Source organism: Panicum hallii, chromosome 8 (assembly GCF_002211085.1).
Source record: "Panicum hallii strain FIL2 chromosome 8, PHallii_v3.1, whole genome shotgun sequence".
Taxonomy (NCBI): Eukaryota; Viridiplantae; Streptophyta; class Magnoliopsida; order Poales; family Poaceae; genus Panicum; species Panicum hallii.
The window spans coordinates 43,993,641-44,017,233 of NC_038049.1; the positions used below are offsets into that span (position 1 = coordinate 43,993,641).

General features: G+C 48.8%; 1 long non-coding RNA gene and 1 pseudogene across 2 annotated transcripts; both read left to right on the forward strand.

The window, feature by feature from the left end:
* The first annotated feature begins 2,986 nt into the window (after positions 1–2,986).
* Positions 2,987–21,609, forward strand: LOC112902132. Of its 2 annotated transcripts, none has more exons than XR_003230488.1 (5): positions 2,987–3,132; positions 3,217–3,277; positions 3,414–3,612; positions 4,769–4,987; positions 21,256–21,609. It is a non-coding gene; the product is annotated as an uncharacterized LOC112902132 (long non-coding RNA). The 2 variants fall into 2 exon arrangements; XR_003230487.1 differs by having other exon boundaries at positions 21,284–21,609.
* Positions 9,373–21,609, forward strand: LOC112902090 (annotated as a pseudogene).
* Positions 21,610–23,593: the final 1,984 nt, after the last annotated feature.

Below are 23,593 nucleotides of genomic sequence, written 5' to 3' on the forward strand. Positions count from 1 at the left end.
AAAATCCAATAAAGAAAGAATTGAAGCATGCTGCATGCACTCGTGGGACTAATTTTATCTTGGTCAAAGTTTGAAAAAAATGAATGGCGTCAAATATTTGAAAACAGAGGTAACACCGGATGCAATAATCTAGTGATATTTCATCAGGCGGTGAATCTAAGATGTATTATTGCATTTTTAGGTAAAAAGGAGATGTACTCCCGTAGATAATTGTATTGGTTTAACTTTAACATGCAGCTTCAATATTGTTCATCAATTCATGCCTTCTGTAACTGATCATTACACAAAACCACTAATTTGGAATGGGTATCAATAGCAAACATTGAGGGATCTAAATTATAAAGGTATTGAAATGGATGGTGAAAATTAAAAGGTTATGTTTGAGGAAATTTTGCATTGTATTGAATGAGTTGCATACACCAACTGATTCAGCCTAGATTAGAGAAAAAGCAAGCCGCTTGTTCTTGAACACTTTCCCGCACGTGGAGACTCCCTAAGGCTTCAGATGTAGAATATAGATTTAATATAAATAGATGCCACGTTATAAGGTACTTCGATCATCAAGGTATCACGCTGTCATTATTTTTTTTTCTGATAACAAATAATTAGCAAAAATGGACAAATATGTACACTCAAAACCACTTTGACATCCTAAATATCAAAAGAATCTATGACCTTCTTGTATTGGAAAAAAATGACATTTCATCTGTACCTGGATGGATCTCTATGTATATCATAAATACATGTACCGATGCACGCAGCTAGGAAAGTGCAAGAATGATGCGCCCAGCGTCGTGGAGTGCTATATGAAGGAATAAGGCACGACTGAGGAAGAGGCGATGGTAGCAGTCGCCGAGATGGTGGAGCAAGCGTGGAGGAGGATGAACAGAGATTATATAGAGATGAAAGGCACAATAAAGCTAGCGGCACAATGTTTGCTGAACTTGGGAAGGTCGTTTGAGACTTTCTACCTTCATGGCAACAAGGACGGTGTCACCTACGGCAGTGATGTCAAGGAACTTATCACCCTGTACTTCTTGAAGGAAGTCCATGTCTAAGTTTGCTATTTGCATCTGGACGACATACTATAGTACTTTATTTGTAATGGTTAAATTCCGTGTCGTGAAAAATAAAAAGGCAGCCAATAAAAATGGTCTCAACCTAGCTAGCGGTTGAGCCTCTTCACTTGGTTTAAGCCCACAGTGCACCATGAGCCTCTTTGCTGAATTTAATCTTTTCCATATATAATTATTTGATTTGATGATGTTTACTGTCAGACTTAATGTGTGTCTAGCTCTTGATTTTTTTTGAAGCAACAGGAGGGGATGGTTATCCCCTACTGAATATTTGTATATATAAATATTTAAAAGAGAGTCTTTACAAGGAGGCCTCAAGAAACAAAGAATGTGATAAAGAAAATAAAACTGAGCAAAAAGCTTATCTAAAATTGTTTATCCATTCTAACAAACGCTCTTTAAGTTTGGGTTTCACACGATGCAAAAGCACTGTGAGTTCCTTCTTGAATAATGCTCTGCAGCTGGACAAAGAGGCTCCCTGATTCTGGAAAATGAGATCATTCCTTGAACACCAGATGGACCAGCAGAGCAGAATTAGCTCTTGATTTGAAGATCAGAAGTTAACCAAGAAGTTCAGGAACATAGGGACATGAATCTAGTGTGAGAATGAGCGACACACTAATTCAGGAACCCATTTGGCTGGCAGGGTCCCCTCACTTCTTTTCCAATTAGGCAGTTACCACTCACTAATTCAGTAATTTGTTGTTTTTGTAATGGAGAATGAGCGTCGCACAATAATGCAAAAACCATCGCACAATAAGACGTGTAATAACGCAAATTAAGCCCAACTTGATGAGAATGTGCCCATCACAATCTTTCCATTGCCAAGTTTTATCTAATAATAAGGTTGTTTCCTGAACATGAAATTCCAGGGAGTCAGTACTCCGAAGCATGTTACTTCCACCGTGGTGAGGACTCGTTTACCCTCATCCAAGTTTTCACCCTTCCAATTGCCGAGACATCTTGATCACGTTTGATTAAGATGCACTACCAAGTCCAACCTAACTTTAGTTTTTCAAAAAAGTCCCAGCTAACTTTTTTGTTGGCTTTCGTAGACGTACTATTGCTCTAAAATATCATCATCTGCTTGTAGTCCGGCATGTGCTTTTTCCAATCGTGTGCAACTTGCTTACATGATTAGCACGGCCTAATCTCTGCAGCATGCCTGTCAATACATCTACACATTGGTGGAGCCGGTAGCTGCTGCTGTCAACACACAAGTTCATTTCATCTGACAGAGATCAGTATGGATTAAAACTAAACTCAGTCAGTAGCTAGCGCTCTTTCATTTCACAGAATTTGGACCCGTTTCATCTGACAAAAAATTGTGGGGAAACAAAAAGAAGAAGAGTTTTCTTGCACGTCTTGTTCATCTAATCCTAGGGCCATCATCAAGTGAACTAATCGGTCCGTGAACGGGTGCATGCCTGAGATGGTTAGGTGGCCTCAGTAGCACTCCTCAAGTCCTTAGTTTAACTTTCTGCGGGAACGAATTTTAGAATAAGGTTAAAAAACCCCTCGCCTACCATCACGCCAAAGCACATGGAAGCGACAGCTCGCTCTCACATAGGTGACGTCCGGGTAACAGCGCTCTGTGTAAGGGTGGGGTAGGGGTTCGGAGGTTTTTTCAGCCTGTACGAGAAATTCTTCTTCTTGCACTAATGCTCGGGGGGCGGGTAGCCCCTCGCATGTCGAGTTTTTATAACTGACCGGTCCAATAAAAAGAGTGAGTAGTGATTGACCTTGACCCGCGTGGCCACCCACCCACCCACGGCGACAGAACAAAGTGCTAGTCAAGCTGTGATCAAGATGCCACATATTTTCTATTTCCTGATGTGGACCGACACTACTGCCTGGGGAAAATATCGGAAAATATTTAGACTGATCCATCCATAAACATATGTTCTCTGCAAGCTTTCATTTCCTGCTGCTGAAGTGACGCCAAAAAAGAGGGGCAACAGAGACGAGACTTCAGTAGGAACTGCACTTTGGGTTTTCAACTGGTTCCTCTGTGTCTGCATCCTTTCAGTTTATGATATATATGCTGTTGGCTACGGTGAGTTTAAAGGGTCCAGATCTGTTCCTCTTTCTTCTCTACTGACACACCTGCTAATCGTTCATCGTTTCTGTTTGCTCTTAGTGATTATTCCCCATCAACACCTTCTAGTGAACTCTCTACTTTCTGATAGCCTGATTCAGTGGTAATTATTCTTGTCTTTCGTCGTGCAATTCTAGTGATTCCATCCATTGAATAAGCCAGCATCCATTCTTTCTTTTTTTTTCTTTTTTCACCTCACAACTATATTTTTTCTCCACTTCGTCTTTTCATATCTGCAGCAGTTTTTGATGATTCACTGGTAATCTTTTGGTATCAATTTTACGTGTTGGTGCTTCATACTGGTTCTACCATCTCTATTGGCTTCAGTCCGCTATGATCTTATCAAAGTGGTGATGGGTTGACCGTCAGAGCAAACAGATTACAGAGCCTGTTATCAAGCTAGATTTTTTTTTGAAGTAAAAGAAGCTAGATTTGAAGGTGAGATTTCTAGGCTCTAATTTTACTTCAGTTTTTTTCCATGTTTTTAACCACGGGGTGATAACAGGCTTTAGAGTGTTTATAGACATCTGTGAGTATTTAATAGCATCACTGTACTATATGAGTATCTATCAGAACAAAGTTTATTGGACCTATCATGTCAAATGATGAGGCCCTATAACACTAATTTCCACCTCCACACAACACTAGACACATCCTCGGACGCAACCGATGAGCCACCAGATACTCCCTCCACAATTCGGAACATTCTTTTGTTAAGCGGACCTAATAAAAAATTTAAGGTGTATACTGAAGCTATAAAAGAGAAGAAAAACTGTTGCTGCAATATTTACGAAATTGTTATGAAATTTGTCAAATGAATAAAAAAACAACTATACAATAGCCTAATCATAAGGATTACGAAGAAGAAAAGGGGAAAGAAAAACAGCCACAATAAACAATGGACAGGGATGACTCTTTCCCACACAAATGGGCTGCTATGCCATCTCATCACATAGCTCCCCTCCTTCCTCGTGGACAGGCCTATAATGTGCTGACTGGACCTTGCTTTGAGTCGGGTCGACTGGGAAAATCTTATGTGGTTTCCGGTGGTTATTTTTTCTTATAAAGCTTCTAGTGCTTTTCTTATAAACATGGTGATCACAAGGAAATGAGAAGCATATTGATCTCCCAAGCAAACCATAAATAATACAATCTGATCCCATAAATTGCTTTCCCTCACTCGTGAAGGCCTTAAAAGTACTCATGGGTAATGATGAGAGGAACAAACTGCTTGTTCAAGAAGATTAATACTGGTTGTTATGAGACTCTTATCCTTCTTGAAAGATGGTTCGAGTTGTGCTTCAGATTTGCATATGCTGGCATTGCAGAGGTAGCAGAAGCTTGGTGCTCTGTGCACCAATTTCTATGGACATTTCAATCTCTCATTAAGTTTCTAAAAAAAAACTCTCATTAAAGAGAGAGATTGGGAGAAAAACTAATTGCATTGCCACATACTGATCTCCTTCTGTAGTGTTCTGATCAGTGGCTTACAAATGCATTCTAGCTGAACCATTCTAGCTTTAGCCTGTGATTGAACAACCTTTCTTTCGATGAGCAAGCACTTCACCTTTTCATTCTTTCTTCAACTTTTCAGGTTTAATTAGCTCTGTGATTTGTGGTTCCCCATTGGTGATTGGCTGATAACTTCTGCTATTAACATTATAAATTGGTTTTTCAAATCAGTTACTTTACATCGGCCTATCTTGGGCGCAGTCTGCTAGCTGGATGCTTGAAGTCTTGATGAGTTATCATCTGAGAAAACTTTTTCTTCAAATAAATAATTTGTTGTAAGTCATTCTCCTGTTATTACCAGGTAAGCTTCCAAGGCTACCTCTATATTTCATCTTCATTTCCATAAGTTACTGTAACTGGTGACTTCTATACTAGCCTGTAGAAATCTGTTAGTGTTACAGTTCAAATGGTGAATCAAACAATCATTGTGCTCTAGCAGATCAAAAATTGACAAATAGGAGAATTTCTAGGTTTTCTGTTCATGATGACAACCAATCCAGTCCATATTCGCTTACAACATTTAGCAGCACCAACAAAAAAAGCAACATGCTAACTCGAGTTTATACTTCACCATACTACTAATTTTCCTAAAAAACATCATGTACCTAAGGTATTAGTTCCTGACCCATATGGAATGGCATTATGTCTGATTTACTGAAGATATAAAGAAGAATTTAGTGATATTTAGCTTAATAAAAAGGTGCCCCAGGGTCTTGGTCTCTTGGATATCTAGTAGCCTACATGCCATGTAAATATTACACCACAAATCAGTACTAGTTGTTGGTGTTTAACCGGCTGCCCACCAAGGGATATACCCAAGGTGGTAAGTTTTGGGTGAGGGGACGCCGAGATCAGGAACTCGAAGGTGCAAAGAACACAAGACTTTAGACAGGTTCGGGCCGCACGGAGCGTAACACCCTACGTCCTGTATGGTGGTTTGTATTCTCTTTGGTGTAGATTGACCTAATGATCTTCTGTTTTTAGGGGGGTCCCTGACCTCCCTTATATATCCGAGAGGTCAGAGTTACAAAGATGCTAACCAACCCCCTCCGAGGGATCACACCAGAACTGATCTCGAGTAGATCCTCTCCGTGTTGGTTAGCTCTATCTCCTATTTAAACGGGATAAACAAGAGATAAACAAAATGAATAAGAGATAAGACGAGCTTAATCTCTTAAACTTCGTAACATGCCCAGCCCGGTGGCCCCGGGTCTGACAAGCCCCCGAGCTCTTCGTAGCTAAGTTCTGCAGGCTTATCGAGTACTTTCGAAGCAGTCTTCGACTTCTTCTGATGATTCGTCCTGAAGTCCTTCTTCGAGTACTTGTCTGGCTGCATCGAAGCTATGAGGTGCTCATGCCCCGAATTTTATTTCTGCTATGGTGTGCGATTGCAAAATCGCACTCCATATGGAGTAGCCCCCGAGCCTTAGGTTGAATCGGAGAATCAGGCTGAGGGTCGCATTAATCTGCCATCCTCCATATTCTTCAAAGAAATTCAAAAAATAAGTGGTCGATGCCACGTACCCCGCAGCCCCCGAGTCTTGAATCCAAATCCCACAAAATTGGAGATAAGGATCCAAAAACCGTGTCTTACAGGCTAAACAATAATACCTTAAGGATAAACCAAAGTGATGATGCAAATGGTGAAATTAGACCAAAAATTCGAAAACCGCTTTTTTCGGGCTAAGGGCCCTGAAAAAATGATTAATCGAATATTTAATCCAATCAAACCACCAAGTGACCCCTCACCTTCGAAATATTCCCAAAGACGACTCTTGAACTTCAGAACAGTAACTTTTCCCCACCCGCTGGTTATTTAACCCCGCGATGACAGTAGGAAAAAACCATGCTTTCAATCTGCATTCCGCCAAAAGCCGCCGAAATCCCTAATCCGAGCCAAGCACCGCCGCCTTCCCCCAAGAGAAACCTCCCGCTCCAACCTCCCCGCCCCTCTCCCCGCAGCCCCCGAGCATCTCGTGGCCGGCGCATCGGAGATGGCGTCCAAGAAATCAGAGATCGAGGAAATGAAGAAGGATGCGGAGCCAGCGACCGCGAAGTGGACACACAGTAAGTGCTCCCTCAACAATCTGAAAAAACTTATTTCTGAGGGGTTGCTACAAGAGAAAAATCTTGTCAACTGGCGCCCCTCTTTCCGTGAACCTTTCCCCATGGAGAATGTCGACGAAATCGTCACATTCTACCATTTTGCCGAACGGGGATTGGCCCTCCCCACTTGTTCTTTCTTTCGCGGCCTTCTTTACTACTACGGGCTTGAGCTCCATCACCTCAACCCGAATTCCATTTGCCACATTTCCATTTTCATCCACTTCTGTGAAGCATTTCTCGGAATTGAACCCCACTGGGATCTATTCCGCTTCCTCTTCCGTGTCAAACCCCAGCCGACCACAAAGAAACTTGCCGTGGTGGGGGGCGCCGGCATCCAACTGCGACAGCAGGCCGGCGAAAAATACCTTTCATATAAATTCCCCTCAAACCTTCCTAGGTGGAAAAACCAATGGTTTTACATCGAAAACCATGCTCCCCAACTTCCAATGAAGTCGAGCAGACCACCAGTGGTGAGGGGGGAATGGAACCTGGAACCCCATGGCATGGAGATGATCCAAGTCCGAGAGCTGCTGGAGGCCATCGAGGCACAGAAGAAGAAAGGAGTGACCGGCGCCTCCGTCATGTTCTCATTTTACAAGCGCCGCGTCCAGCCCATCCAACAGCGATGTTGCCTGGGCTTCGAGTACACCGGCCCTGTTGACCCTTCCCGCATGTGCACAGAGGAGGTGCCAGACGAAGTCGCGCTCCAGCGAGTTCAGCGGGTGCTGCTGGACGTGAACGCCGTGCCGTACGTGCCCACCTTGTACTCCGCGCAACATCCGCCCAAGCCGGTAAGTATTCGACTTCTTCCACTGAAGACATCTGCTACTGCACCGGAACTGAACTGAAGAAACTTTCTGCAGGGGCACACGGAGCTGTACTGCAGCTACCCGCCGCAACCTGACATCCCCCGAGCCTATCACCTCCTCCCTTCTGCTGCCACGGCGACCAAGAGGGCTCGCCTTGCTGCGGCTCAAAGCCGCAACGAGTCCGCCGAATGCGTGGACTCGCGGGCGGGAGAAGAAGCCGAAGGAGGACTACGCCCTGCTGCCGCCGTTGCCTCCAAAACGGCTCGCCTTGCTGCGATTCAAGGCAGCAGCGAGTCCACCGAATGCGTGGACTCGCCGGCGAGTGAAGGAACCGTGCCGGGACAACTCCTCCGACCAGAGCGTGGAGTTGACCGGCGCTCTACCACCAGTGCCGAAGGGCCAGCGACAGACGCGCAAACGCAAGGCCCAAGAAGTCGAGTCCTCCAGGTACTGAGTTGCTGTTTTGGCCAGTTGCAAAGTTTCCATGATGCTGAGTACTGACAGCGTCCCCTTGCAGTCTCCCTGCTCCGCCACCCGGGACTGAACCCGAAGGGGTGGAGACAGACCCCTCCGCCGCCGCGACGGTGACGATTGTCGTGGCGGGGACCCCTCCATCGGCCGACCAAGCCTCACCGTCGGCAACGGGCATTCCCCGATGGGCCTGGCGGGTGAAGAAGGCTGCCAAGAAGAAGTCGACACTGTAAGTTTTCTTTCACTCGCTTGAAGATCTTGCTCGTGCCCAATTGGATAACAATGTTGTCGATGTCACCAGGGCTGCGAGCACCGTACAACTCCAGCTGGAACCAGGCACGGCTACGGCGCCTGCCTCGGCTGCTGCAGCCCCCGAGCCCCCAGCGCCTGAGGGGCCAGTACCCGCAGAGGTGGCCCCTGAAGCGGATGCGGCGCTCCCCGACTTGCCGAATGTTGTCGATGTCACCAGGGCTACGAGCGCCGTGCAACTCCTGCTGGAACCAGGCGCGGCTGCGGCGCCTGCCTCGGCTGCTGCAGCCCCCGAGCCCCCGGCGCCTGAGGGGCCAGTACCCGCAGAGGTGGCCCCTGAAGCGGTTGCGGCACTCCCCGACTTGCCGCCTCCCGAGCCCCGACAAGAGGGAGCCGGACCCAGTGGCGGGGAACAAGTCGAGACCCCTGATGCCGCTCATACTGATGGCACAAGTATGCGCTTACCCGCCCGCGACTGGCTGCCGGGGTCTGGGCGTAATGTGTTGACCACTTCGTATGCCTGCAGGTGTCCAGCCGCCGCCGCCCGGGGATGCCGCCGGGCACTTGAGGAGTCCCCGTGAGGTGTTGAGGGCCGGGTCGGGGCACCAGAACGTCATCACCACCGACCTGGTGGATGACCTCCTGCTGTCGGCGGAGAACCTGAAGACCTTCAAGAGCACCTTCAAGGAGCTATACGACTTCTCCATGGTAATACTCGGGTAATGTTTCCGATGTGCGCATTGGCGAGTTGTTTAGGACTCATTCTCCCCCTTTTGCGCAGCATGTAATCACCAAATCTCAGAAGAAGTCGGAGAAACTCCGCGCGGTCGTGAGTGACGCGCGGGAATTGGCTGCCCTAAACAAGCGCATCTCCGAGGAGAAGACGAAGAATTGCTATCTGCAGCGAGAGCTTGATATGCTGAAGCAAGAAAGGACTCGAGAGACCTGGCTGCTCAAGAATGACCTGAAAAACATGGAGGAGGCCAACTCCGAGCTCCGACAACAGCTCAAGGAGCAACAAGCAGAGTACCAGGAGCAGCTCAAGGCAGAGAAGAAGGCGCACCAAGGTAGGCCCTCGCTCCCCTCGAGTACTTTCCCTCAGTAACTCCCCATTAGATGCTGAAGTACCCTTATCACAGAGTTTAGGAAAATAACAAAACACAAAGAGGAGTTGCTTACTGACATGAAGAATATGCTGTATCGACGTACAGATGATGTCGAAAGGCTGCAGAAGGTGATCGGCGACACTGAACGCCAGTTCGTCGACTGCCTTCAGCAAGTCAAAGCGCTTGGCGAGAAGGACGAGCAGCAGCGCAAGGAGCTAGAGGACCTCCGGGGGGCCGCCCAGGAGCTGGTGGACATGGTGGATCCGCCAGACGAAGGCGAAGCAGGCCCGCGGCCCCTGCTGGAGTGACTCCGCGAAGCCCCGAAGAAGGTGCTCAAGTTCCTATCCGAGGCTCCGGTCGCGTGCGTGAGCAATGCGCTCGCCTATGTCAAGTCCTTCGTGCCGAACGCGCAGCTGAGCATCTTCGCGCAAGGGATGGCGGCGGACTGCACAGACGAGCGGTTCGAAGAGTACTTACTAGAGGCCCAACCTATAGCAGAATAAATTGTACATAATGTACTGCAGGATTAGGGTGTATGAAACACTTAATTATTCTCTTATTGAAATGCTTCCCTCGACATCTCTACTGTGTTTGCGTGTCACAGCTGAATGGCGGTCCAGGCTTACGAGACCCAAGTAGTAGACATGTCCCTGGGTGCAATGACCTGAAGGGCAGCTAGAATTCGTCTAACAGAGTAGCCACAACTCGATCGAGCGGGTCTAGACTTGTTAGGAAAGAACGCGAGCATCATCGCGGGGTTGCCGTGCATAGGGCAAAGAGGGGACTACCCCGAGTACGAGGCCTCGGAGTGTAGTCGAGGAGCGCTCCTTCTGTGAGCGTGCTCCGCAAGCTAGGTAAGACCCGGACAGACGGATCAAACTTGCAAGGAGCAGGTGCGGGCAGTGCCGCGAGCTTGCCATTCTTTTTTGGCAAAAACAAAACTGTCCTGAGTGCAGCCACTCAGGATGTAGTCGATGTAGCTCTTTTATGTGAGCCGTTCCAACGTACTAGGTGTAGGCCAGTCGAACGGATCGACTGTGTTGGAAAAAGTGCGACCGCTATCGCGTGCGACCATCGAAGCTCGCGGCGGAACTCGATATGCCGAGGAGTTAGCCGGAGCCGAGGGCTCCGTCAGAAACGGAAGTCGAAAGGAGATGACCGTGGCCGTGGCCCCCGCGTCATGTGCGACAAGAAGTCGATTTGTATGTATATATGTTTGCACGTGACACCTGCCATCGTGGAAGTGAGACGGCATGTACAACCCGAGTTATGTGGCTCACGGCCTCCAAATTGATTCAGGGAAAGAAAATCTTTTGAGCCCCCGGGGAATTAGCGATCACCGGGTCTCGACTTAAGGGTAGAACTTGCGCAAGTTTTGGACGTTCCAGGAGTTCGGGACCTCGCGACCATCGGGGAATTGTAGTCGATAAGACCCTGGTCTTGTGACCTACTTGATGACGAATGGGCCTTCCCACCTTGAATTGAGCTTGTGGAGGCCGGACTCGTCCTGAATACGGCGCAAGACCAAATCACCGACGCTAAATGACCGTTCCCTGATGTTGCGATCATGGAATCGCCGGATCCCCTACAGGTACCGGGCTGACTGAACAAGGGCGGTACAGCGAGCTTCTTCCACAGAATCGAGCTCTAGCTGCCGCGCCTCGTCCACCTCGCCTTCATTGTACATTTCGACCCTTGGAGACCTCCACATGATATCGGCTAGTAGGATAGCTTCGGATCCATACATGAGGAAGAAAGGTGTTTATCCTGTGGCTTTGGATGGCTGAGTCTGAAGCCCCCAGACGACATGTGGTAGCTCATGCACCCATTTTCCTCCCTTCTTGCTGTTCTCATCATAAAGTCTCTTCTTGAGGCCGTCGATGATCAAGCTGTTCGCCCGTTCGACTTGTCCGTTAGCCCTGGGGTGTGCAACCGAGACATATTTGACTTCAATGCAAGCATTCTCGCAGAACTCCCAAAATTGGTTCGCCGTGAAGTTTGACCCCAAGTCCGTGATGATGGAGTTGGGGAAGCCGAAACAGTGCAGAATATCTGAGATGAAGTCGACGACCCGATCTGGTGTGAGCTTGGCTATCGGCTTGTACTCGATCCACTTAGTAAACTTGTCGATAGCCACCAGAACATGGGTAAAGCCGCCTGGTGCCATCGTGAAGGGCCCGATCATGTCAAGACTCCAACAGGCGAAAGGCCAAGACGGCGGTATGGTGATGAGGCTGTGAGCTGGAACGTGCGTCTGTTTGCCGAAGAATTGACAGTTTTGGCACCTGCGCACGAGATCCTCCGCGTCGGTCACCGTGGTGGGCCACCAGAAGCCGGCTCTGTAGGCTTTCCCCACAAGCGTTCTTGAAGCCGCATGGTTGCCACAGACGTCGTCGTGGATCTCTCGCAGTATGTCGTAACCATCTCCCTTTGTGACGCACTTCATGAGAACCCCTGACCGAGCGCCTCGTCGATAGAGCTTGCCGTTGACTAGGACGAAACCTTTGCTTCTTCGCACGATGCAAGCTGCATCAGCGCTCCTGGCGTCGATTCCCGCTGGCAACCGTTGATCTCGTATGAAGTCGATAAAAGCCCCTCGCCAGTCTTCCTCCAGCATCATAACCTCTCGATCGGGTTGTTGGGGACCCGCATCGATGGCTACCTGCGGAGAAGACATGATGGATGGTTGTTTGAGCTCCTGGACGAAGACTCCCGGCGGGACTTGGGCACGCGTGGACCCTAGTTTGGATAGGGTGTCCGCGCCAATGTTGTGCTCCCGCAATACATGATGAACCTCCAGGCCGGAGAACTTGCCTTCCAACTTGCGCACTTCCTGCACATAAGCGTCCATTGTCTCCTTGTTGCAATCCCATTCCTTGTTGACCTGCTGAACAACAAGAAGAGAGTCGCCATATACGAGTAGTCGCTTGATCCCTAGTGATATCGCCAAATGAAGCCCGTGAAGCAAAGCTTCATACTCGGCTTCATTGTTGGATACCGCCCACAGGATCTGAAGGACATATTTCAACTGCTCACCTCATGGGGAAATAAGTAGAACCCCAGCGCCACCGCCGTCGAGCTTGAGGGACCCATCGAAATACATGGTCCAATGCTCTGGCTTGTCCACTGGAGTTGGGACTTGATTCTCCCTCCATTCAGCCATGAAGTCGACTAGAGCCTGTGACTTGATTGCAGTGCGTGGCTTGAAGTCTATTGACAAAGCCCCCAGTTCCACTGCCCACTTGGATATGCGCCCCATGGCATCTTGATTATGAAGAATATCCGCCAGCGGGAAGTCCGTGATCACAGTGATCTTGTACTCGTCGAAGTAATGGCGCAGCTTTCTGGATGTGATCAAGATAGCATACAAAAGCTTTTGAACAGCGGGATACCGTACCTTGGATTCAGAGAGGACCTCGCTGACGAAGTAGACAGGCCTCTGCACTCCAAACGCACGGCCTTCTTCGCCTCGCTCGACTACAATAGCACTGCTGACGACATGAGTTGTTGCCACGATGTAAAGTAGTAGATCCTCCCCTGGCAACGGTGCTGTGAGGATTGGTGGTGACTGCAGATGATGTTTCAGATCTTGTAAAGCCCGCTCAGCCTCCTCCGTCCATTGAAACTTATCCTGTCGTTTCAGGAGCTTGAAGAAGGGTAGTCCTCTCTCCCCGAGCCGGGAGATGAACCTGTTCAGAGCCGCCAGACAACCTGTTAACTTTTGCACATCTTTGATTGTGGCCGGAGCCTCTGTATCAGTGATGGCCATGATCTTCACAGGGTTGGCTTCAATGCCCCGGTTGCTGACGATGAACCCGAGCAATTTCCCTGATGGTACGCCAAAGACGCACTTGGTGGGATTGAGTTTCCACCGGAATCTGCGCAGACTGCTGAATGTTTCCTCCAAATCCGTGATCAAATTATCGGACTCCCTAGTCTTGATGACCACATCATCCACATAGGCCTCGACATTCCGATGCAGCTGATCCGTGAAACACATCTAGATCGCACGCTGATATGTCACACCTGCATTCTTCAACCCGAAGGACATTGTTTTGTAGGCGTAGGTCCCGTACAGGGTGATGAATGCAGTCTTGATTTGGTCCTCCTCCTTGAGTGCAATCTGATGATACCCTGAGTAACAATCAAGAAAACAAAGAAGGACACATCCGGCCGTCGAATTGACGACTTGGTCAATGCGCGGCAGCCCAAAATGATCTTTTGGGCAATGCTTGTTGAGATCGGTGTAGTCGACACACATTCTCCATTCATTGTTCTTTTTCTTTACAAGGACGGGATTCGCTACCCACTCTGGATGGATTACTTTTTTAATGAATCCAGCCGCGAGAAGTTTAGCGATCTCCCGTTTAATGGCCTCACGCTTGTCGTGGGCAAACCTCCGCAGGCGTTGCTTCTTAGGCGTAGCCTTCGGGTGTACATTCAAAGCATGCTCGATCAACTCCCTGGGCACCCCTGGCATATCCACTGGTTTCCACGCGAATATGTCTCGGTTAGCCCGAAGAAAGCTGACGAGCGCGAGTTCCTATTTGTCACCCAAGCCCGCACCGATGATGGCGGTCTTGGATGAATCTCCCTCCTGGAGCTGGATCGTCTTGAGGGCCACATCATCAGTCGACTGGATGCTCGACTTGTTGGCCTTCTTGGAAGGAATCTCCAGCCCGGTCTGGGAGAGCTGCTGCGCGGCCGCGAGTACTTCTCCCGAAGCATCTGGCACGCGAGTAGTCGAAGCGTACTGGATCGCCTCCTGATTGCAGTCGTATGATTTCTTCAAGTCGCCACGGAGGGTGAGCACTCCACCGAGTCCTGGCATCTTGAGAAGCAGATAGACATAATGCGGCACTGCCATGAACTTGGCAAGTGCCGGTCGACCCAGTATTGCATGGCAAGAAGAGTCAAAAGTAGCCACTTCGAACTTGATAAATTCAGTATGATAATTCTCCCGCGTGCCGAAGGTGACTGGGAGGACCACCGTACCGAGCGGATGCGCCGCATTACCTGGGACGATGCCGTAGAAGGAAGACTTGCTGGGAACCAGCATATCCTTGAAATCCAGACCCATCTTCTTCAAAGTGCTGACGAAGATGAGATTGAGCCCACTCCCGCCATCTATCAGGACCTTGGTAAGCTTGACCTCCGCGACCACAGGGTCCAAGACCAAGGGGAACTTACCAGGCTTGGAAAAGCTCATCCACTGGTCATCACGAGAGAACGAGATGGGGACCTCCGACCAACGGAGTGGTCGTGGTACCGTCGGCTCGATGATAAAATCTCTCGGAGGAGCAGCTTCTGATCTCGCCTGGAGCAGAAATCCTCGTCCCCCCCCCCCCGAAGATGACATTGACCACCTTGGACGCATCCTGAAATTTCGAGTTGCGCCCGTGATCCTCCTGATCCTCATCCTCGGGTTCTTTGTCAGCAGGCTTCTTGTTCTTCTTGCCGCCACCAGAGTTGCTGAACGTCCTCCGAAAGTGGTAGCAGTCGATGGCGGCATGGTTGGCGCCCGGGTGCCATGGGCACTTCTTCTGCAGGAGCTTCTCAAACTCCTCCTGAGTTGTCAACTTCTTGCCCCGCGAAGGACGATCGATAGCCGCGATGACATCATCTGGCTTTCGTTTCCGGGGTGGCCCCGAAAAGTCCGCTGGCCTTTGTCGCTGCGGTTGTCGTTTGGGCGCCGCAGATTGCTATCTTGGCGCCGCGGGAACCGCTCCCGCATCTTCTCCTCCTGCTCGGACCAATCGTGCATCATATCACGAAGGCCTGCAACAGTTTTCGGCCTGTTCCGCCCGAAATCTCTGTATATGCTCGGGTCGGTGATGCCGTTGTAGAAGCAGTTGATGATGTCCTCCTCCAAGATGTTCGCGATGGTGGCGCGGACGTCGAAGAAGCGGCGCGTGTAGGACCGTAGAAGCTCGTTATGTTCTTGCTTGCACTGGGCAAGATCGTGTCGAGTACCTGCACGAGTAATCGCTCCCTGGAAATTGTCGATGAAGACCTTCTTAAGTCGTTCCCAGGAGTCGATGGAGTTGCTGCCGAGGCTCTCCAGCCAAGTGAGCGGCGCAGGGTCCAAGGCCATCGGGAAGTAGATGACTTTGGTGATGTTTGAGCCCCCCACGACATCAATGGCCGTGGAGTAGCAGCAGAGCCACTGCTGGGGAGCCTGCTTGCCGTCGTACTTGGTGATGCCGATCGGCTTGAAGCCCTCCGGGTACTTGTAGCTGCTGAAACGAGCAGAGAAAGTGGGAAATCGATCGCTACAATCAGTACCTTCAGCTTCGACTTCTTCCCGGGTCTTGCGCCAGGAGGAGATCACGGTGCGCGCGTTGCGACCGTCATTGATGTGCTGGCGCAAGTCCTCCAGAGGAGGTCGGCGACTGGCCTGTCGCGGATGACCCCCTTGCGGTGGCTGTTGCCTCCCGCCAGGGGCCTGGCTCCCGCGTGCGTTGTCGTTGCTGATCTGGTGTTGAGGACGACCACCAGCCGTTCGACTGCGGGCCTGGCTCCGGCTCTCGTCCACGCGCTCTTCCCGGATGATGGACGCCGGATTGTGTTGATCCAACTAGATCCAAGCCCTTTGCGCATAGAGGAGAGCTTGACGCACCTCCGGATCATTGCTGCGCTCGAGGATGGCCGTGACCCTGGCGATGTTGGCCACCGGAGTCCTGAAGCCCCGCTCGCTTACAGCAGCAACCTCGGGGTCGAGCTCGCGATGCATAGATCGCCTTCGCTCATTGGCCCTCCGCCGCCGGATTGTTCGGGCCCTGTTCCTGGCCCTCCGCGCCTCACGATCGGCGTCGTTCTCGTCGCCGACGTTTGCCGTGATCTCATCTTCGGAGATCACGTCGGAATTATCGATGGGAAGATCCCCACCGTCATCGCCTTCTTCGGCCATTAGCACCTGGCGTGAGGAAAGCTCGTGAGAACTTTTATCGACTAGTTCCGTCGACCCCTCCGCCGCGGTGGCCAATGGCCTGCCCTCTTGGAAAGGCAATGGCTCGAGGTGAGCCACAAGTCGACCCTCCGCTTCGAGTAGATTGGAGAGCGTCATGCCCCTCCAGTGCACAACGCGCCCTTCCGGCAAAGAGGTGACCACCAGATCACCGATACCGGAATAACCCGAAGCCCCCCGACACGCAGTGGCTTCAGGCTTTCCATCCTGGAGCAGCAAATCCAGGTCCTTCTCTAGCATGGAGAGGGACCCAGAGGCGTTGGCCTCCTGAAAATCAGTGGCCGGTTCGCACAATCCGAGTTGAGATCGGTTGTGCGGACCCCTAGATTGGAGCAAGTCCAAACCAGGGGAAGTTGTCGCAACATGAGATGAAGTCGAGACTGGAGCGGACTCCTTCTCGATCTGCGCTGCGGAAGCATGGAGCGGCAAGTTGTCGAGCCCGTCGACGAACTTGTCGAGATTGCTGCGGAGATCCGCAACGGAGGTCTTTGGCTTCATGTCGACGAGGAATCGCCGGAAATTGCCTACACCATCTGCGATGCAGACCCATGAACCAAAGACGAACGTCGTACCCTGAGAGGGAACTGACCTAATAAATTTGAACGATGCCATCGAGCTCGCCGGTGGATCTTCGACGCGCACCCCTACCTGGCGCGCCAGCTGTCGGTGTTTAACCGGCTGCCCACTGAGGGATATACCCAAGGTGGTAAGTTTTGGGTGAGGGGACGCCGAGATCAGGAACTCGAAGGTGCAAAGAACACAAGACTTTAGACAGGTTCGGGCCGTACGGAGCGTAACACCCTACGTCCTGTATGGTGGTTTGTATTCTCTTTGGTGTAGATTGACCTAATGATCTTCTGTTTTTAGGGGGGTCCCTGACCTCCCTTATATATCCGAGAGGTCAGAGTTACAAAGATGCTAACCAACCCCCTCCGAGGGATCACACCAGAACTGATCTCGAGTAGATCCTCTCCGTGTTGGTTAGCTCTATCTCCTATTTAAACGGGATAAACAAGAGATAAACAAAATGAATAAGAGATAAGACGAGCTTAATCTCTTAAACTTCGTAACATGCCCAGCCTGGTGGCCCCGGGTCTGACACTAGTATATGTTAATCTCTTTAAAAACGCATTTCAATTTTGTGAGCCCTTTCAAATTTTTAGCCCAAGTTAACACATTTGCACATTTATTTCCCAGCCTGCAACTCCTTTGGTGAATCTCTCTCAGCATCTTTGTCTGATGGCAACCATACTAGAATCTTTAGTTGGATCGTGTGCTAAGAAGTTGCAAGATGTCATTTCAGAGGAGGCCATACTAATTTTAGGGGTAAAAGAAGAGCTCACAGAACTGCAGAGAAGAATGGAGCAAATACGACACTTTGTTAATGATGCAGAGCAAAGGAGCACAAAAGAATCAGCTGTTAATAATTGGTTCAATCAGCTAAGAGATGCCATGTATGACGCTGATGATGTTATTGACTTGGCTAGATCTAAAGGAAGCAAACTATTGCCGGATCATTCTTTGTCATTATCAAGCAAATCAAGTACATGCACCGGCCTTTCCCTTTCCTCTTGCTTTTCTAATATCCAGATACGTCATGAGGTTGCTGTTAAGATTCCAAGCCTGAACAAAAGAATAGATAATATTTCAAAGGATGAAGTATTTTCATCACTGGCAAGTAGACAATCGACTGAAAAAGTTTCAGCACCGAAACATATAAGAAGTTCCAACCTTGTTGAACCCAACCTTGTGGGTAAGGAGGTCATACATGCTTGCAGAAAACTAGTAGATTTGCTACTTGAACATAAGGATAAGAGGTCTTACAAGATTGCCATTGTTGGAACAGGAGGAGTTGGTAAGACAACACTAGCACAGAAAATTTACAATGACCAGAAAATAAACAGGTGCTTTGACAAACAAGCATGGGTTTGTGTCTCCAAAGATTACTCCGAGGTTACTATTCTGAAGGAGATTCTTCGAAAATTTGAAGTACAGTACATGCAGGATGAATCAATTGATGAGCTCCAAAGCAGGCTAAAATTAGCCATCCAAGAGAAGAGCTTCTTTCTTGCGTTGGATGATGCGTGGCAGTCTGACATATGGCAAAATTTACTGAGCACCCCATTGCATGCTGCAGCCACAGGGATAATTCTGTTGACATCTCGACTCGACACTGTTGCTGTAGAAATTGGAGTGGACCATACACACCGAGTTGACTTAATGTCAGTGGACGTAGGATGGGAGTTGCTTTGGAAGAGCATGGGAATCAACCAAGAAAAAGAAGTGCAAAATCTGCGAGACTTAGGAATAGATATTGTTCGCAGATGTGGCTGTCTTCCTCTTGCAATAATTAAGGTTGTTGCAAGGGTTTTAGCCAGGAAAGAACAAACTGAGAATGAATGGAACAAGTTTTCAAGAAAAGATGCTTGGTCTGTGAGCAAACTTGAAGTACCAAGTGCTTTATATATAAGTTATGAAGACCTACCACTCTGTTTGAAGCCGTGTTTTCTCTATTGTGCCATGTTTCCTGAAGATTCAGTTATTTACCGTGATGATATTATTAGGATGTGGGTGGCTGAAGGCTTCATTGATGAGCTAGGTGGCCAACTACTGGAAGATACAGCTGAAGAATACTATTATGAGTTGATATGTCGGAATCTCCTCCAACCAATTGATGTAGCGGCTGATCTTAGTCGATGCACAGTGCATGACCTATTAAGGCAGCTTGCTTGTCATTTATCTAGAGAAGAATGTTTTGTTGGTGATCCAGGATCAATAAGAGTTAGTGTCATGAGTAAATTTAGACGTATTTCAGCAGTCACTGAGAAGGATATAGTGGTGCTACCTAGCATGGATAAGGATCAATATAAAGTTAGAACATGGATAACTTCTTCTGAAAAGTCACTAAGAGTTGATAATACAATATTTAGAAGACTTCCATATATTCGAGTTTTGGATCTAACTGGGTCAGTTATACAAAGTATTCCAAATTGTGTTGGAAGATTGATCCATCTACGGTTACTTGATCTTGATAGAACTGACATATCTTGTCTTCCTGAGTCTATTGGTTCACTAGAAAACCTTCAGACATTGAACTTGCAGTGGTGCCATGCTTTGCATAGTCTCCCATTAGGTATAACTCGGTTATGTAACTTAAGACGCCTTGGTCTTGCTCAAACACCAATAAACCACGTTCCAAAAGGGATTGCTAAATTGAAGCTCCTGAATGATCTTGAAGGATTTCCGGTTGGTGGTGGCAGCGATAATAGTGCCAGAACGCAAGATGGATGGAGCCTAGAAGAGCTGGGTCCTCTTTTTGAGCTGAGGAAGCTTGATTTGGATAAATTGGAGAGAGCATCTCTTTGTAGCACAGATTCATTGTTACTAGACAAAAAGTTTCTCAAACAACTCGGTTTACGTTGTACTGAACGTACAGATGAATCATATAGTGAAAGGGATATAATCAATATAGAGAGGGCGTTTGAGAAGCTAATCCCTCCACAGAGCATTGAAGATATAGGTATTGCAGATTTCTTTGGTCGGAGGTTTCCCACCTGGCTTGATACCGCTACACATTTTCCATCATTGATGTATTTGAATCTTGTGGATTGCAAATCATGTGTGCATCTTCCTCCAATCGGGCAGCTCCCCAACCTGAAATATCTGAAAGTCGTGGGAGCCACTGCAGTCACCAAGATTGGACCCGAATTTGTGGGCTACGGGGTGGGTAATCCCGGATCTGCAGAGGCAGTTGCTTTCCCCAAGCTTGAAACGTTGTTCATCAAGGATATGCCCAACTGGGAGGAGTGGAAGTCAAGAAGAAGAAGCGACAGCAGCAGCAGCAGGTAAGGAAGGGGGAGAGGATGGAGCTGCTGCAGAGCAAAAGTGGGAAGCCCCACCTCCAAGGCTGCAGCTGCTGCCACGTTTGAAGGAGTTGTTTCTTCAGTGCTGCCCCAAGCTGAGAGCTCTCCCACGGCAGCTTGGACTGGAGGCCACGAGCTTGAAGGAGCTCCAGTTAAGAGATGTGGATAGCATTATGGTGGTGGAGAACCTCCCGTTCCTCTCTGAGACGCTTGTAATTGTTGGATGTGAAGGCCTAGCGAGGGTCTCAAATATTCCCCAGGTGAGAGAGCTGCGTGCACAGCTGTGTCCAAACTTGAGGTATTTAGAGAGGTTGGACAGCTTGCACCAGCTGTTTCTGGATGAGGACATGCAAGATGTCTCCTCACGGTGGCTGCCTGGACTCCAAGAGAAGCACCAGCGGCTGCACGAGGAAGACATGGATGTCTACACCTGGTGGTGATAAGTATGCGAGGTATGACCGCTCACTGGATATTGAATATGATATATACTTATCTCTTCTCTGTTTTCCATTCGTGCTCTTATCTATTATCTTAATACAATAGTGTTAAAAGAATCTACCACGTTCGCCGAGAGAATCTAGAAATTCCCACATTAATCGAAAAAAGGGAACGATATACACCGTTGGATTTTTAGGAAGATCTAACGGTCTGGGCTAACCTAAAGAGTCCACACCAACTACTATTAATATATATATAAAAATTCGAAATTAAAAAATAAAGAAATTAGTAGTTGATTTCTATGTGATCTAGAAAGAAAATAGTTAAATAATAAAGAGCCCATAGAAAATGCAATTAATAAAATAACTTAATTTTGAAAAAAATACTCTAAATTCTAGATTATAATTATATAAAATTGACCTATAAATCACTACAACAACAATCGGTGAAGAAAGAATAAATTCTACACCATCGTTCTTGTCATGAGCCAGTTACAAGCTATTTCCTTTCAATTTATTTTCCTATTTTTGCTTTCATAAAGGGTGCTACATCTCTTGAAGATGACGTAATTGCCTGCTCGTGGACCAGGATGTCTGTCTCGAGCCGTCGATGGACTAAGGATGGCTGATCAAGAACCACAACACGAGCTGATGTATGGGAAGACTCGTTTTTAATGTTTGTTTAAGTGTTTGGCTAGTATGCATGTCTGAATAAAATGTGTGCTACTTGAGTTTCTGGAATAACTCTGTGGTGAGCTTGGACTTTTAATAGTCTGTGAACATGTAATGTGAAGAAACCGCATCTGCTGTTGCATGCCTTCTGTCGCAATTATCGATATACATGAAAAGTGAGCTCTTGTTTTGTAATTGCCACTAACATTTCTGTGAAATAAAGCTCCCTTCTCGTTCCAGCCATTCAGCTTCTGTGAACTAGCCAATGCAGGTCCTTTCTCCTGCTTGTCAGTTTATCAGGTCTCTTGAGTGTACATGTTAATGAAGTTACCCTGCAGTTGGTTTGTCAGTGTTAGTTGCCGGTTGCCATTGCCACATAGGTAGTCAGTGCAACATCAGTGACCAAAAACAAAGAAGAATTCGTATTTGCAATATCTTGAGAGCAGCATGCGCGTCTGCTTCGTCCAGAGGAACCACACTCATCAGGGTCCTTGTCTTCATCTGCTCCTTGCACTGATGCATCTTCTACAGATCAAACCCGATCTGATAAATAATGCAGCAAATGAAGGCCAGCAGGACAGGACTGAGGACAGTGCAGAGCGGTTGCTTCTTCAGAGTCGCACGCGCGTCTGCATTTCGAAAGGAACCAACACACATACACGGGGTCCCTCCTTGTCTTGCTCTGCTCGTCACACGGACGCGTCGTCTACAGATCACAATCCATCCAACCGGCCCCTTGAGAACCACGACTCCATCGGCTCTGCGCGTTCGCTGACAAGCTAAGGCGGCGTCGACCAAGGCATGCACCGCCCAGGGCGCCGGCGTCCTTGAGCAGCGAGGCAGCACAGTGGGTGGCCGTCGAGCGGCCTTGCCAACGCGCGGACCAGGCGACGCCGCTTCCAGGTGAGATACACCGTCGCCGGCTCGAGTTGTCGAGCTCCTGGAGTTGCTCGGCTCTTGAAGGCGAAGCAGCGCGGTCACCACGCCCGAACCACGAAGCAGCAAAGTCACATGGCTATCTTGCCAAATCCGGGGCGCCCACGGCCGATCGGACGGCAGTCAGGGACCCAAGGTGTACACGGTAAATCAAATACCGTCCACCCCCGCCTCGAAGGACCGCCGCGTTCGCGGCCAGACCCCGGCTTCAACCGACCAAAGCATGCGCCAGAAAAAGGTCCCCAGACGCCGCCGCCTCGGTGGCTTGGTCCCCGCCGATCAGCCACGCAAACGTGGCGCGCCGGTCATGTTGCCACTGAGACGCTGCCGCGCGCCTCGACGGCCCGAGGTCGTTACCCTATGGCATCACAGGTTCTCGTTCCGGTCGAGCGACAACCCTTTCCGGCGTGGCTGCCGACGAGGCCCCGCCGGCCGCCGAGAGGCCGCCGACGCCGTGGCCGCGGATGCCATCCTGATTCCTAGGTTACGCGTTCGCAGACGTAACACACGGATGCCGCACGCGTGCCCCTGGCGCTCTGGCGATCGATCATAACACCCTCGACTCGCCGGCATACTGGAACAGCAACTCATCAGTGAAGTACGCCACTGCTCGGCGGTCAAGGTAACAGCAACTCTGCTCCTGATTAAAAAAACAGCAACTCTGTTCTTGAATATCCAACAATCCGCCATGCAGTAATCGAACTCTATCATCTGCCGGAACTCTGTTCGCGGCAACAACTGAAACCCATCTCCCGCCCCCGCCAGAGCAGTCATAGTCAAATTGGAGTGTCGTCGCGTGCACATGAAGGCAAAGGCATCCGCAGAATCCCTAGTGCAGCAGATGCGTATGTAGTCATCACCGTGGGAATGCTTGCCATCAGACATTTTTTTTGAAAAGGCACAGGGAGTTTTTTTTATGAAACAGGAGGGGTGTTTATCGCATACTGGTTATAAATATATTAAGGTAAAACAAGAAGAGTTCAGGAAATAAAGAAAAAGAAAGAAAAGTAAAACAGCACAGAGTCTAAGGAAAATGGTTCAGCCATTCTTCAAGGTGTTGTTTGTGCTTGATCTTCACTCGATGCTGTAGCAAATCGAGTTCCTTCTTGAAGGTGCGACAGCAACCATCCACTGTTGGTTGAATTCCTTTGAAAATGAATCCGTTTCTTGAGGTCCAAATTGCCCAACAAAGGAGAATGAAAATACTTTTGAAGAGTGGTGAACGCAGCTCAAACTTTAATAGATCCAAACTTTGGAGAGTTGAGGCCTGTAATGGAATTTGTAAGTTTAA